Source organism: Pseudophryne corroboree, chromosome 4, assembly GCF_028390025.1.
Source record: "Pseudophryne corroboree isolate aPseCor3 chromosome 4, aPseCor3.hap2, whole genome shotgun sequence".
In the NCBI taxonomy this organism is placed as follows: domain Eukaryota; kingdom Metazoa; phylum Chordata; class Amphibia; order Anura; family Myobatrachidae; genus Pseudophryne; species Pseudophryne corroboree.
The window spans coordinates 874,775,511-874,792,009 of NC_086447.1; the positions used below are offsets into that span (position 1 = coordinate 874,775,511).

Genomic DNA, 16,499 nt, shown 5'->3' on the forward strand with positions numbered 1-16,499 from the left:
TGACCTGCAGTCTCCACTAGATAATGCTAGATCCATTGGTGATACCATCCCTGACCAGCTACATCCATTGTATAATGCCATCCTTGACCAGCAGTTTCCACTAGATAATGCTAGATCCATTGGTGATACCATCCCTGACCAGCTACATCCATTGTATAATGCCATCCTTGACCAGCAGTTTCCACTAGATAATGCTAGATCCATTGGTGATACCATCCCTGACCAGCTAAAATCATTGTATAATGCCATCCCTGACCAGCAGTCTCCACTAGATAATGCTAGATCCATTGGTGATACCATCCCTGACCAGCTACATCCATTGTATAATGCCATCCTTGACCAGCAGTTTCCACTAGATAATGCTAGATCCATTGGTGATACCATCCCTGACCAGCTACATCCATTGTATAATGCCATCCTTGACCAGCAGTTTCCACTAGATAATGCTAGATCCATTGGTGATACCATCCCTGACCAGCTAAAATCATTGTATAATGCCATCCCTGACCAGCAGTCTCCACTAGATAATGCTAGATCCATTGGTGATACCATCCCTGACCAGCTACAGCCATTGTATAATGCCATCCCTGACCAGCAGTCTCCACTAGATAATGCTAGATCCATTGGTGATACCATCCCTGACCAGCTAAAGCCATTGTATAATGCCATCCCTGACCAGCAGTCTCCACTAGATAATGCTAGATCCATTGGTGATACTATCCCTGACCAGCTACATCCATTGTATAATACCATCCCTGACCAGCAGTTTCCACTAGATAATGCTAGATCCATTGGTGATACCATCCCTGACCAGCTAAAGCCATTGTATAATGCCATCCCTGACCAGCAGTTTCCACTAGATAATGCTAGATCCATTGGTGATACCATCCCTGACCAGCTACATCCATTGTATAATACCATCCCTGACCAGCAGTTTCCACTAGATAATGCTAGATCCATTGGTGATACCATCCCTGACCAGCTACATCCATTGTATAATGCCATCCTTGACCAGCAGTTTCCACTAGATAATGCTAGATCCATTGGTGATACCATCCCTGACCAGCTAAAATCATTGTATAATGCCATCCCTGACCAGCAGTCTCCACTAGATAATGCTAGATCCATTGGTGATACCATCCCTGACCAGCTACATCCATTGTATAATGCCATCCTTGACCAGCAGTTTCCACTAGATAATGCTAGATCCATTGGTGATACCATCCCTGACCAGCTACATCCATTGTATAATGCCATCCTTGACCAGCAGTTTCCACTAGATAATGCTAGATCCATTGGTGATACCATCCCTGACCAGCTAAAATCATTGTATAATGCCATCCCTGACCAGCAGTCTCCACTAGATAATGCTAGATCCATTGGTGATACCATCCCTGACCAGCTACATCCATTGTATAATGCCATCCTTGACCAGCAGTTTCCACTAGATAATGCTAGATCCATTGGTGATACCATCCCTGACCAGCTACATCCATTGTATAATGCCATCCTTGACCAGCAGTTTCCACTAGATAATGCTAGATCCATTGGTGATACCATCCCTGACCAGCTAAAATCATTGTATAATGCCATCCCTGACCAGCAGTCTCCACTAGATAATGCTAGATCCATTGGTGATACCATCCCTGACCAGCTACAGCCATTGTATAATGCCATCCCTGACCAGCAGTCTCCACTAGATAATGCTAGATCCATTGGTGATACCATCCCTGACCAGCTAAAATCATTGTATAATGCCATCCCTGACCAGCAGTCTCCACTAGATAATGCTAGATCCATTGGTGATACCATCCCTGACCAGCTACATCCATTGTATAATGCCATCCTTGACCAGCAGTTTCCACTAGATAATGCTAGATCCATTGGTGATACCATCCCTGACCAGCTAAAATCATTGTATAATGCCATCCCTGACCAGCAGTCTCCACTAGATAATGCTAGATCCATTGGTGATACCATCCCTGACCAGCTACATCCATTGTATAATGCCATCCTTGACCAGCAGTTTCCACTAGATAATGCTAGATCCATTGGTGATACCATCCCTGACCAGCTACATCCATTGTATAATGCCATCCTTGACCAGCAGTTTCCACTAGATAATGCTAGATCCATTGGTGATACCATCCCTGACCAGCTAAAATCATTGTATAATGCCATCCCTGACCAGCAGTCTCCACTAGATAATGCTAGATCCATTGGTGATACCATCCCTGACCAGCTACAGCCATTGTATAATGCCATCCCTGACCAGCAGTCTCCACTAGATAATGCTAGATCCATTGGTGATACCATCCCTGACCAGCTAAAGCCATTGTATAATGCCATCCCTGACCAGCAGTCTCCACTAGATAATGCTAGATCCATTGGTGATACTATCCCTGACCAGCTACATCCATTGTATAATACCATCCCTGACCAGCAGTTTCCACTAGATAATGCTAGATCCATTGGTGATACCATCCCTGACCAGCTAAAGCCATTGTATAATGCCATCCCTGACCAGCAGTTTCCACTAGATAATGCTAGATCCATTGGTGATACCATCCCTGACCAGCTACATCCATTGTATAATACCATCCCTGACCAGCAGTTTCCACTAGATAATGCTAGATCCATTGGTGATACCATCCCTGACCAGCTACATCCATTGTATAATGCCATCCTTGACCAGCAGTTTCCACTAGATAATGCTAGATCCATTGGTGATACCATCCCTGACCAGCTAAAATCATTGTATAATGCCATCCCTGACCAGCAGTCTCCACTAGATAATGCTAGATCCATTGGTGATACCATCCCTGACCAGCTACATCCATTGTATAATGCCATCCTTGACCAGCAGTTTCCACTAGATAATGCTAGATCCATTGGTGATACCATCCCTGACCAGCTACATCCATTGTATAATGCCATCCTTGACCAGCAGTTTCCACTAGATAATGCTAGATCCATTGGTGATACCATCCCTGACCAGCTAAAATCATTGTATAATGCCATCCCTGACCAGCAGTCTCCACTAGATAATGCTAGATCCATTGGTGATACCATCCCTGACCAGCTACATCCATTGTATAATGCCATCCTTGACCAGCAGTTTCCACTAGATAATGCTAGATCCATTGGTGATACCATCCCTGACCAGCTACATCCATTGTATAATGCCATCCTTGACCAGCAGTTTCCACTAGATAATGCTAGATCCATTGGTGATACCATCCCTGACCAGCTAAAATCATTGTATAATGCCATCCCTGACCAGCAGTCTCCACTAGATAATGCTAGATCCATTGGTGATACCATCCCTGACCAGCTACAGCCATTGTATAATGCCATCCCTGACCAGCAGTCTCCACTAGATAATGCTAGATCCATTGGTGATACCATCCCTGACCAGCTAAAGCCATTGTATAATGCCATCCCTGACAGTTTACACAAGATAATGATACTGTAGATCTATTGGTGATACCATCCCTGACCAACTAGAGCAATTGCTTAATGCAATTGCAATACAGCCTGCTCCCCTACACGATAGCACGCTGGAACAGCAGGCCTAACGAGGTTGCCATCATAGACAGCTAGATCCATTGGGCCAGATGTACTAAGCCTGAAAAGTGATAAATATCACAGTGATAAAGTACCAGCCAATCGGTTCCTAACTGTCATTTTTCAAACACAGCCTGTAATATGGCAGTTAGGAGCCGATTGGCTGGTGCTTTATCACAGTGATATTTATCACTTTTCAGGCTTAGTACATCTCCCCCATTGTGTGAACCTGTGCATTATGAATGGCTGCACACATGTACAGATACCTAAGTCACGCAGCTGGGACTCTGCGTCTCACCTGCTGGATCAGTGGTCCCTGTAGCACTAAAATCCCCTTCATCTCATGTTTACTGAATTTTATTTATTTCCCCAGAGTGCTCCGTTGCAGTATATATATTAATTATCATAATATATATTATATACTCCATAAAACAAAACAATCTGATGGAAATTACACCTCACTTGTAGAAGGAGGAAAATATTATATTTAAGTCGGTGAATGAATATACAGGAAACAAATGCTTGATTTTATTTAATACATCACTTGTTTCCATATTTTTTCTATTTTATTTCGTTTTTTACTTTTGGGAAAATCTGCTCTGGAAGCCTAGAGGTGGAGTTCCTGTGCAATGTGCAGGTGTGCCCAGCTAATATGTCGGCCCACATATTGGGGATATGCAGTGAGCGATTTACCGGATATAACGTTCTGATTCAGCCAGAAACGACATCGGGCCAATATCGCTCCAGTGTGTACCCGGCAGACCTAGTGGCCGATTCTGGTAAGCGTATATACTTACCGTTCAGCCGCACAATGGCCCTCATTCCGAGTTGTTCGCTCGCAAGCTGCTTTTAGCAGCGTTGCACACGCTAAGCCGCCGCCTACTGGGAGTGAATCTTTGCTTAGCAGAATTGCGAACGAAAGATTCTCAAAATTGCGAATAGAAATTTCTAAGCAGTTTCTGAGTAGCTCGACACTTACTCTGCCACTGCGATCAGTTCAGTCAGTTTCGTTCCTGGTTTGACATCACAAACACACCCAGCGTTTGCCCAGACACTCCCCCATTTCTCCAGCCACTCCCGCGTTTTTCCCAGAAACCGCAGCGTTTTTTCACACACACCCATAAAACGGTCAGTTTCCGCCCAGAAACACCCACTTCCTGTCAATCACACTCCGATCACCAGAACGAAGAAAAAAACTCGTAATGCCGTGAGTAAAAAACCAAACTTCTTAGCAAATTTACTTGGCGCAGCTGCAGTGCGAACATTGCGCATGTGCAGTTTGCGGAAAATCGCTGCAATGCGATGAAAAATAACGAGCGAACAACTCGGAATGAGGGCCAATATGTCTGGTCAGTCATTACAATAGGGTGGGCATTTAAATAATGCCCACGCAGTTGTGATGTCATTGTTGGCGGTTCCTGCGGCTGACATATGGGTCAGACAGTGGTCTGTACACATCGGCTGCGCTGTACGGCCAACTTGTGCAAGAAGTCATTCGCAATTATATCGGCTGCACACACGGACCGATGCACTTAGTGATGTATCGAATGTCGGCTGTACAAACGATATATCACACAGTGTGTACTCAGCGGGTTCACTACGATATGCCGGCGGTCGGGCTCCCGGCGACCAGCATGCCGGCGCCGGGAGCCCGACTGCCGGCTTACCGAGAGTGTGGCGAGCGCAAATGAGCCCCTCGCTGCGCTCGCCACGCTACGGGCACGCGCGCCACACTATTTTATTCTCCCTCCAGGGGGGTCGTGGACCCCCACGAGGGAGAATAAGTGTCGGTATGCCGGCTGTCAGGATACCGGCGCCGGTATACTGTGCGCCGGGATCCCGTCAGTCGGCATACAGAAGACCACCCGTACTCAGCTTATGGTCCATTGGATAAATGAAATAGGAAATGAAGAAGCTTTTTGTAATTTTAATCACGGATTAAAAATAAATATTAAATTATCATACGTGGAAATTATTTACCTAGCATAGATCGTAAAGAGACAAAAAAAAGTTCCCTGTATTTTCCAGAATTCATGGTGCCCGTCTTAATTACAACGCAAACTGGCACACAAAATTCTGGTTTACACACGGATGGAGAAAGATTTGGCTGCACAAGTGTTACCCACTGCAGTGACTGATGAGCTGCCAGGCTGCACCCCTGACTTGTTATGAGGGGGGATCATTGTAGCGGCAGGCCTGGAACCCTGTGGGGGTGGATGTTAATAATTTCAGGACCCCCAGCAATCAGACACTTTTATGTCGCTGAAGAAGCGGATGGGTATTTAAAGTTCAACTCTCGCATAAAGGAATAAAACAAGATTTACGTCCTAATTCTCATACTTCATGTGCCTTGTCCAGTCACACAATAAGAGTAGGCCGCAGCCTGGAGCCAGAGCAGAATGTCCCAGTGTTTCTCTGTAATACAAACATTCTCTTCTTCTAAGGAAAAAGGGTGAGAATGTGACCGACAGACTATGAGCAGACCGCAGAGTCGTCCACTTTATTATATAGCTCCATGGATATCACGGTCCTTAATACGTCCTGCATGCTAATCTCAGCGGAGCGTTTTATAATATGACTGCATCTGATTGGTTGCTATGGGCAACATTACCAATTCTCTGTTTTAGAAGCTTTAGAAAAACGTACCCCACAGAAAGTTACCGTCCGTTGATAACGTTGAGGTTTTAGACTTTTTTAGACATTTTTTTTATTTACATGAACATACTATAAGCCCAGTTGCATCATCACTTGGAAAGTGATAAAATAGAGAGTGAAAAAGTGCCAGCCAATCAGCTCCTAACTGCCATGTCACAGGCTGAGTTTGAAAAATGGCAGTTAGGAGCTGATTGGCTGGTACTTTTTAACTCTCCATTTTATCACTTTCCGAGCGATGATACATCTATTTGTTTTTCCCTCAATATCAAGTTGAATACTGCAAACCAATGACCCACGATATATGTACAGTGCTGGAATTTATTGGTGTCCCATGCAACACTGGCGTAGAACACTTCTCCTTACACATTCTCAGCGTGTAACAAACCGTCTCGACGACAAATCCAACAAAAATACTGGCGTGAATTTTAAAAGGACATTAGTGGAACGCATAAACCAAAGGAAACCCACGTCCATGTTCCAATAGCGGGGGTTTCCTCACACAGCCCCGGCCCCCGCTATCTCCCCAGGAATCTGATAACCCACCTGGCTCATTAAGCTATGACGGATGATGTCCTGCATCTTAACGAGAGTCTGTGCACGGGATACGCTGTAACGAGCACTATTGCTGCAGCGGCACCTTCACTGACACAGTGAGAACGAGCACCGGCTCCCGTTGTTTTGGCTGTGAGTCTGACACCTCAGGAATGAAAAGATGTTTTATAACTTGAGAAGTTTGTGCAAATGAAAGCCAGAGGCCTGGAGAAGGTGGCTCTGCTCCAGAACATGACCTCTCAGTCTTGCTGCTGTGGTTTTGGGCTATTGGTAATCTGTACACTCACGCACACTGGATACAGTGATGTACCCGCACTCTATTTTGTATTTCATTTAGAAATGTTTGCTGTTGGATTGTTGGCCTCTTGTGACCAGCAAAACGTTTGGTGATGCGGCCTTGTTTATATGCAAACTCCTGCTTGTGTTTCAAAATGGCGTCTCTTTGTAGAATAACTAAATTGCTTCCTCAAGTAAACTTTTTTTAAAGTAACTTTCAGAGATGTGTACGTAAATATGTGCAGAGGTGCCAAGAGGGGGCACGGAGCGAGTACTAAGTACCCAGGCTGGGAGGAGGGTTAGGGTTAGGCTGTGGGGAAGGGACGGTTAGGGTTAGGCTGTGGGGAAGGGAGGGTAAGGGTTAGGCTGTGGGGAAGGGAGGGTTAGGGTTAGGCTGTGGGGAAGGGAGGGTTAGGGTTAGGCTGTGGGGAAGGGAGGGTAAGGGTTAGGCTGTGGGGAAGGGAGGGGAAGGGTTAGGTTGTGGGGAAGGGAGGGTTAGGGTTAGGCTGTGGGGAAGGGAGGGTTAGGGTTAGGCTGTGGGGAAGGAAGGGCTGTGGGGAAGGGAGGGTTAGGTTTAGGCTGTGGGGAAGGGAGGGTTAGGGTTAGGCTGTGGGGAAGGAAGGGTAAGGGTTAGGCTGTGGGGAAGGGAGGGGAAGGGTTAGGCTGTGGGGAAGGGAGGATTAGGGTTAGGCTGTGGGGAAGGGAGGGTTAGGGTTAGGCTGTGGGGAAGGAAGGGTAAGGGTTAGGCTGTGGGGAAAGAAGGGTAAGGGTTAGGCTGTGGGGAAGGGAGGGTTAGGGTTAGGCTGTGGGGAAAGAAGGGTAAGGGTTAGGCTGTGGGAAAGGGAGGGTTAGGGTTAGGCTGTGGGGAAGGGAGGGTTAGGCTGTGGGGAAGGAAGGGTTAGGGTTAGGCACCAACAGGGAGGGCTAGGATGTGGGGTAGGGAAGGTAAGGTTTAGGCTGTGGGGGGGGGGGGGGGGTGTTAAGGTGTGTACACACGGTGCGATATGCACTTAACTTTCCTCACGATTTTATATATAGTCAAAATTGTAAGGAAGGTTAGTGCATACTGCACCGTGTGTACACACTTGCGATGCCGATGCTCGGTCCTGCAGGATCGGCATCGCAAGAAAAAATAGACTGTGCAGGCAGCCCAACATTGACTATATCGACGGGGCCGGAGCGAATAGTCAATGTCGGGCTTGCGCCGCATCACGCCATGTGTACACAGGTTTAGGCACCACCAGGGAGGGTTAGGGTTAGGCTGCGGGAAGGTAGTATTAGGGGGGAGGGTAGACATTCTTTCCCGATCCCTGTCAGGATTCTCTGCTTCAGGATGCTGGAATATTGTATGTATTCCGTAACAGCAGGTAAGAAGTATATACACATAGTACTGCAGTCCTCTCAGTGCACAATTTACCAACCGGCTGTACAATTATCCTGAGGCCAGTTGCACTTACATTATATATAAATTCTAATTATTAGCATCATCTAAATCTCAATAAAACCATAATCTATTACCTACAATAAATACAATCAAATCTGTCTAATATGCTGGTACCCCGCTCCCTCCCTTACCACCTGTCTCCCATGCTTGGTGAGATCTAGTCAGTGAGCTTTGTATGCTATACACTTACTATAAAGGGACAGAGAGCTGTGTCCGCATCTATCGCCCTGCAGATAAGATGAACTGCAGCCGAGGATTTTAAATCCATGAGAATGTTGATTGGAATCTGAGAGCAATGTGGGAAATCCCGCAGATGTCGGAGCTGGGGTCCCTGGGGAAGTGGGAGACTATATTACTGTCCGTGCTTCCAATGAAGATGAAGGACGATCCTTTGCTCAGTGGCCCTGTGGTGTGGTGACATCGGAGGGGTTTGTATACTGCAGAATATCTCCACAGAAACCTGGCTCTGCTCAGGGCTGGCAGAACCGTGCCAGCTTTCCAGCAAAAGACTCCTCACTGTGAAAGACAGGCTGTGCCACTTTACCCGCTTGTGTCAACAAAGGCCTCGCTGCCTGCTGGAAAAAGGGTGCTGCCAAACACAAACGGAGCTGTTCGGTGTGTGAAAGTGGCACTTACAGGTGCAAAGAGTCAGCTGCTGGGACAATTCACTACATATGGGATCAAGAGGCTAATGCAGATACTCTGTGGCATCTATAGCTCGACTGGCATCTCACAAGGCGGGTATAACAGCTGCGGAAAAGACCCAACACGCGCAAGAATGTATGGACTCCAATGAGCATCACATGTGCTACTGTCATTATTATATGTATAAACTCGTAAATAGTATTTGTATAAAAGGTGAGTTGCTTTATAGGAAAGCCTTCCTATCAGGAGGAATAATCCACACTGCCCTACGTTATTGCAGACAATAGATTTCTGTAATCTTTACAAATACACAATTCCAATAACTTCTAACAGCTAAAACAATTTGGCAGCGGGTAACGGGTGATGTCATTGGAATGTTCAGACATGACTAAATAGGATTGTCATGTTCCCTTGAACTCCTCTGTAGCGAGGTGACAGGTAGCAGCAGACACGGACTGACTGACAGCCTGGGAGACTTGCGTTGTAGAAATACATTGTATGAATTGCTAGATTCACACCATACTTTCCTACTCACTCCTAAATTTCGGGTAGAGGAGGGGGGGGGGGGGTGTTCTCCCGGACTCCTCGGAGATTATGCCGAGCCCCCACTTGCGCCTAAGCTGGTCCCGCAGCTGGGTATTAATTACACGTGTCCAGGGAGGTAGCCAAAGCTTTGTGGGCCCCATAGCAACATTTTGAAGGGGCCCCCATCCCAATGCTTCTAGAGAGACACTTCTCTGCAGCAGTTGTTAATTGTATGCCCTATAATAGTGCCCTAGTTCATTTTGTGAACCATAGTAGAGCCTTATTTAATGGTATGCCCCATAGTAGTGCCCTAGTTTCTTTTATGAATCGCAGTAGTGCTTAAGTTCACGCTATGTCACATTTCAGAGCTGCCAGTACATATTATGCCGCACCTTGGGCGGGATGTACTAATGTACATCACCGCCCATCGCCGCCCTGCGCCACGATGCTGATCGGATATGTACTAACATATGCGATCAGCATTGCGGAGGACAGCTCTTCCGATAAGAGCTGTCCTCCGCGATGCGCAGCGGCAGCATGACTTCCGGGATTTGGCCCCAGAAGTCAGTCTGCGCATGCGCGGGGTGACGGGGGGCGGCCGCAGAGCATGCTGGGAGGGATCCGATCGGATCCCTCACACAGCGCCGCGGAGAGAAGCCCATAGGCTTCTATGGACTATCGCCAGCTAAAGCTGCCGAAACCCGCCGCGGCGCTGACCAGCCGGACGGGGCTTAGTACATCAGGAAAATGTGGTAAACAGGGGGTTTACAGCATTTTCCGCTTAGTACATCCCGCTCAGTACCCCCAATTCACATTATGATATATAGTGCTCCCTATTCATATTGTGCATCATTACAGTGCCCCGGTCCATATTATATAACATTAAAATGCCCTCCAGTTCATTTTATACCACACTACAATGAGCAGGTCCAGGGGCATACCTAGGTATATTGCAAGCACCAAGGAACAAGTTTGAAAGAACCCCTACGTACAACTCAATGGCAAAAAAATGTACAATACCACATGTAACTGTGACAGAGAAGTTGGGCCCCTCTAAGCTCTGGGCCCCATAGCAGCTGCACTCCCTGCACCTATGGTAGCTACACCCTGTATACATACCTCCCAACTGTCCCGATTTTGGCGGGACAGTCCCGTTTTTCACGGTCTGTCCCGCTGTCCCACCCGCGGATCGCAGTGTCCCGCGGGTGGGGGGGCAGTTGGGAGATCCCCCCCTGTCACTCACTGCTCTGAGGAGAGCAGCGGTGAATAGATGCTGTGCGCATGCGCACAGCGTCTATTCCTGGCAGAGAGGGACAGGGGGCATGACCAGCAGCTCTCACAGCGCTGTTCATGCCCCCATAATGATGAAGACAGGGGCGTGGCTGGCGATCGCGGCACTTGCCGTGAGGCCACACCCCCTTTTCGATAGGCCACGCCCCCTAAAATCGGGTACTGTCCCTCCTCCACCGTTATCAATGTTGGGAGGTATGTGTATATAACACATGTAACTGTGACAGGGAAGGTGGCTCCTCTCTGCTCTGGCCCCATAGCAGCTGCACCCCCTGCACCTATGGTAGCTACGCCCTTGCACGTGCCTACTTTTTTGAACCTCCACTTTCAGGAGATACTGCTGTTGGGGAGGTTCAAAAAGTTGACAGGAATGATTTATGATCTTTATCAGATGACATCTGGACATTGATGAAGATGTGTGGAGAACTTCCGCTGTCTGTAGAGGAGTATGGAAGTAATACCTCATTAACAGAGTGGCGATGGAAGTCAGGGTAACACTGTACAGCATATTTTACCTTCAAGCTTCATATCTGTTCTAAATAAAGTTCAATATTGAGGGTCAGAGGTCCTTCAAACTCAGCAGGGTCATGGAAAGTAATTGCTAAGTATACTGGCGTCACAAGACTGGAGTGTGTAATGTAGAAGTGTGTGCAGTACGTGGTTGCGGCAAATATGCTATATACTGTTTTATTTACAGGGATCGTGTAACATAAACTGGCCCAGCTGTGCTGCTCTCCACCGCGGATTCGTTCCGTGACTCTGGCCTTCTGTGTACATTATACATACCGGCAGAGCGGACGCGCGTTTCCTGAGCTGTGTCAGTAGCTTCCCGGCCTCAGCTGTTTATGTCCCTGGATAAGTGTAGTGTATAAATACAGGAACTCTGACATTCCATCCACTAAGTGACAGCTACATAGGAACGATACTCACCCAGCACAGTGTATGGAAACCTTAACACAGGGCACATTAGTTTCCTCAATGCAACAGAACCATACAGGTGCCCTACTGCCAGTACAAACATACAGACGCAGGGGGTAATTCAGACCTGATCGTAGCAGCAATTTGTTAGCAATTGGGCAAAACCATGTGCACTGCAGGAAGGGGCAGATGTAACATGTGCAGAGAGAGTTAGATTTGGGTGGGGTGTGTTCAAACTGAAATCTAAATTGCAGTGTAAAAATAAAGCAGCCAGTATTTACCCTGCACAGAAACAATATAACCCACCCAAATCTAACTCTCTCTGCACATATCTGCCCCCCCCCCCCCTGCAGTGCACATGGTTTTGCCCAACTGCTAACAAATTTGCTGCTACGATGAGGTCTGAATTACTCCCACAGTTCTAACATACATTTCTCCGCTTCCACCTGCGCAGTGCAGATTACTTATTCAGTAACATAACAGTGCAAATCATTACTTTTCATTAAAAAAACTAATTGGAATACTGGATACATATTGAGCTGTCATCACCCTACTGCATTAACCCTTCTGCGTCACTCATTAACCCCTCTCACTATCATCCAACTAACTCTTCACCATCAGTCGTTAACCCCTCATTATCTCACTTTAGCCCTTCATTATAATTCAACATTAACCCCTCACCATCAAACCCCCTTTCATCATCACCAGGCATTAACTCAGGCATGTCCAAACTGCGGCCCTCCAGCTGTTGAGAAACTACACATCCCAGCATGCCCTGGCACAGCTTTAGCATTCACTGACAGCAAAACTGTGTTAGGGCATGCTGGGATATGTAGTTTCACAACAGCTGGAGGGCCGCAGTTTGGACATGCCTGCATTAACTCTTAATCAACCACTAACTCCTTGTCATCATTCTACACTAACCCCCATTCAAGATTATCCCCTCATATTCCATCATTAGCCACACTTTGTCATCATTATCCTTTAGCCCACACATCTTCCTAATGAACGCTCCGCCCCCTCTTTGCTCACCTGGACAAAGGGGAAATATGGGGCAGATGTATTAAGCCTGGAGAAGTGATTAAGCAGTGATAAGTGCAAGGTGATAACGCACCAGCCAATCAGCTCCAATATGTAAATTTACAATTAGGAGCTGATTGGCTGGTGCGTTATCACCTTGCACATATCACTGCTTTATCACTTCTCCAGGCTTAATACATCTGCCCCTTGTCACATACCGTACATACTACTCTGAGAGGCGACTAGTCCCTATATCAGGCCAGCCCTAGTACATGGCTACTTCCAGTGTGTACAGGTGACAGATGCATAATAATTGTGGGTAGATTTCTGGAGGATCGCCTGATAAGAGACGAGTTCTCTGATACGGTGAGCAGTGGGACATTGCTCCATCACTCTGATAGTTACAGACTGTTTCCACGCACGATGCCAGTGAGCAGACACTAATGTGTAACGAATGCCCAGCCCTGGCACGTATAACAGACCTCTCTTTATCTAAGCCCCTGCAAATAGTCACTGGGCCTGGACCGCGCATGTTGCTTAGGCAGATGTACTGTAGCTCTGTGCGGCCCACAGAGACCACTGTTCCCTGCTGGCTGCTTAACCAGCTGTCCCAGCATTGCACAGGAACGTCTGTGAGGTGTATCCATTCCTGTAAGGTGCACCTACTGTATGTTCCCCATGATACAATGCGGCGTAGGCGTCCTTCCATTGTGAGCACTTTCACCTTATAAGACAGATCCTTGTGATTGGAATAAGGCAGTGACTGCAGAGACTTTCCTTAGCAATGTCTCTATATTGCGGGATGCAGTTTGTTAACACTGTGGGGCCTATTTATCAAGCCTTAAGGCAATCCTAAGCATGTTTGCTATTTATCAAATGTCTCACGCATCTCCTTTCAACAAAGTAACCGTGAATAGCGCAGTCCCTTTGTCAACAGGGACTGTGCTCTGGAGCAATTTATCAAACTCCAAAAGTTTAGCATCTGGCTCAGCTGCTGAAACCTGTGGTTACAGCATGATGGGAGAGGGATCTACAGATCCCACCTCTGCAGCCTGGACAGTGCGCATGCAGTGAGCGATGGTCGCAGCTGCGCAATACAGACACCGCTCCAGAACCCAGACGTTCATGCTTTCACCAATGATATCAGCAAGTGAAGACGGGTAGTATTCAGGCATTGCCGACAACCTGTTACCAGGTGCACTGTCCTGGGGGGGGTGGATCATAGCGTCGACAGTAACTAAGTCGACAGTCATTAGGTCAACCACTATTGGTCGACAATGACTAGGTCGACACCTGAAATAGGTTGACATGAGTTTTTTTTATGTATTTTTTGTGTTGTTTTCTTCGTAAAGTGATCGGGAACCCCAATTAGTGCACCGCATCCCCTTGCATGGAAAGCTTCGCTCGCCATGTTTCAGACAAGGTTACTATTCCCATTCGTAGTCCACGTGGATCGTAAAGTATGAAAAAGTTACAAAAAGTTAAAAAAACAACAACTATTTTCATGTGTCGACCTTTGCCATGTCGACCTAGTGACCATGTCAACCTATTGAACGTCGACCAATAGTGGTCGACCTAAAGACCGGATGCCCTGTCCCGGCATCACACTAGTGATAAATTGGAGCAGAAATGATACTTAGATCAGTCATGTGACAGTACAACAATGTCACATGCAGCTGTAAGATCAGATTAAAATGAGGTTGGCGCTATATAGGGAGCACAGACACCCCCAAATCTGTGACCCCACAGAATGTGCCTCAGGGCGATTCTCCGTGATGCTCTGGACAGCTACACAAATTGAAACGACAGACTTCTCCAAAACACCAAGATTTTAGTGAGTCTTAAGTTATATGGTAAGGCATTGCTGCTACGCAATTAAGTTTTCATATAACAACAATTTCTTAACAGACCAGATTAAAAGGAAAACAAAATGTAAAAGCGTGTGATGCACGGGACTTTATGTTCACTCTCTGGAGAATCGCCCCTCAGCCTAGCAGAGTCTAATCATTGCTGGCTGCAGGCAATGTATAGACCTAGCAAACGCCCCTGATTCCAGGGGTTGTACACACTGTATATAGTACCACTACACGTTGTGTCCCTGACTAATCAGCACATTTACTCTATATGGTAAGGTGGGTACACACTGGCAGATATATCAACCGTTCTATTGAACGGCCGATATATCGCGGGTCCGTCGGCCAGTGTGTACAGGCGATATGTCTGTGAACTCCGTCGTTCACAGACGTATCGCGTCGGCTCCGCAGCACAGCCGATATATTGGCGCGTCGCTGTGTGTGTACGGGTGACCAGCCAGCCGCCCGTACACATGCTGAACATTGACAGCTGAACTAGGCGGGTGTGTGTATACGCCCGCCCAGTTCATGACGTCAGTCCCCGACGGATCGGGCAGTGTGTATGCACAGCACACTGTCCGATCCGTCCATAGATATATCTGCAGATCAATTTATCATCAGATATATCTATCAGTGTGTACCCACCTTTACTGTTAAATACGTATTCACATTCTATATTCATAGATAGTACGATAGATATCAGACAGATAAGATAGATCGATCGGATAGATAGATAGATAGATAGATAGATACATAGAAACATAGAATTTGTCGGCAGATAAGAACCACTTGGCCCATCTAGTCTGCCCCTTTTTTTTTTTTTATATATTATTTTTTTTTATCACTAACCTTATTTGATCCTTATTTCTTTGTAAGGATATCCTTATGTCTATCCCATGCATGTTTAAATTGTTCTACTGTCTTAGCCTCTACCACCTCTGGTGGGAGGCTATTCCACTTGTCCACTACCCTTTCTGTGAAATAATTTTTCCGCAAATTTCCCCTGAACCTCCCCCCCTCCAGTCTCAGTGCATGTCCTCGTGTCCTATTGCTTCTCTTCATTTGGAGAATGTTTCCCTCCTGGACTTTGTTAAAACCCTTCATATATTTGAAAGTTTCTATCATGTCGCCCCTTTCTCTTCTCTGCTCCAAACTATACATATTGAGATTTCTTAGTCTTTCTGGGTATGTTTTGTGATGTAGGCCATGCACCATTTTAGTTGCCCTCCTTTGTACAGTTTCTAATGTATTAATATCCTTTTGAAGATATGGCCTCCAGAACTGAATACAGTATTCTAGATGAGGCCGTACCAATGACCTATACAGTGGCATTATTACTTCTTTCTTTCTGCTGCTGATTCCTCTCCCAATGCAGCCAAGCATCTGACTAGCCTTCCTCATTGCCTTGTTACATTGCTTACCTGCCTTTAAGTCATCTGAAATAGTGACTCCTAGATCCCTTTCCTCCTCAGTAGTTTCCAGTATAGTGCCATTAATACTGTATTTAGCTTTAGGATTTTTGAGACCCAAGTGCATGATTTTGCATTTTTTGGCATTAAACTGTAATTGCCAGACTCTTGACCATTCCTCTAGTCTACCTAGATCCTCAATCATTTGTTTTACCCCACCTGGTGTGTCTACCCTGTTGCATACCTTTGTGTCATCTGCAAAAAGGCATACTTTCCCTTTAATCCCATTTGCAATGTCACCAATAAAGATATTGAAAAGCACTGGTCCAAGTACAGATCCCTGGG

The 16,499-nt window shown here is 46.5% G+C and overlaps 1 protein-coding gene across 4 annotated transcripts in view; it reads right to left on the bottom strand.

The window, feature by feature from the left end:
* Positions 1-16,499, bottom strand: part of DAAM2 (dishevelled associated activator of morphogenesis 2) — a 471,074-nt gene that overhangs the window by 416,552 nt on the left and 38,023 nt on the right. Inside the window, exon 1 of one of the 4 annotated variants that reach the window (XM_063918834.1) lies at positions 8,685-8,785. The exons of the other annotated variants lie outside the window; for them this stretch is intronic. The gene's annotated coding sequence lies outside the window, so the exon portion shown is untranslated. Of the gene's footprint in view, positions 1-8,684; positions 8,786-16,499 lie in introns of those variants that run through there. 4 annotated transcript variants of the gene reach the window in all.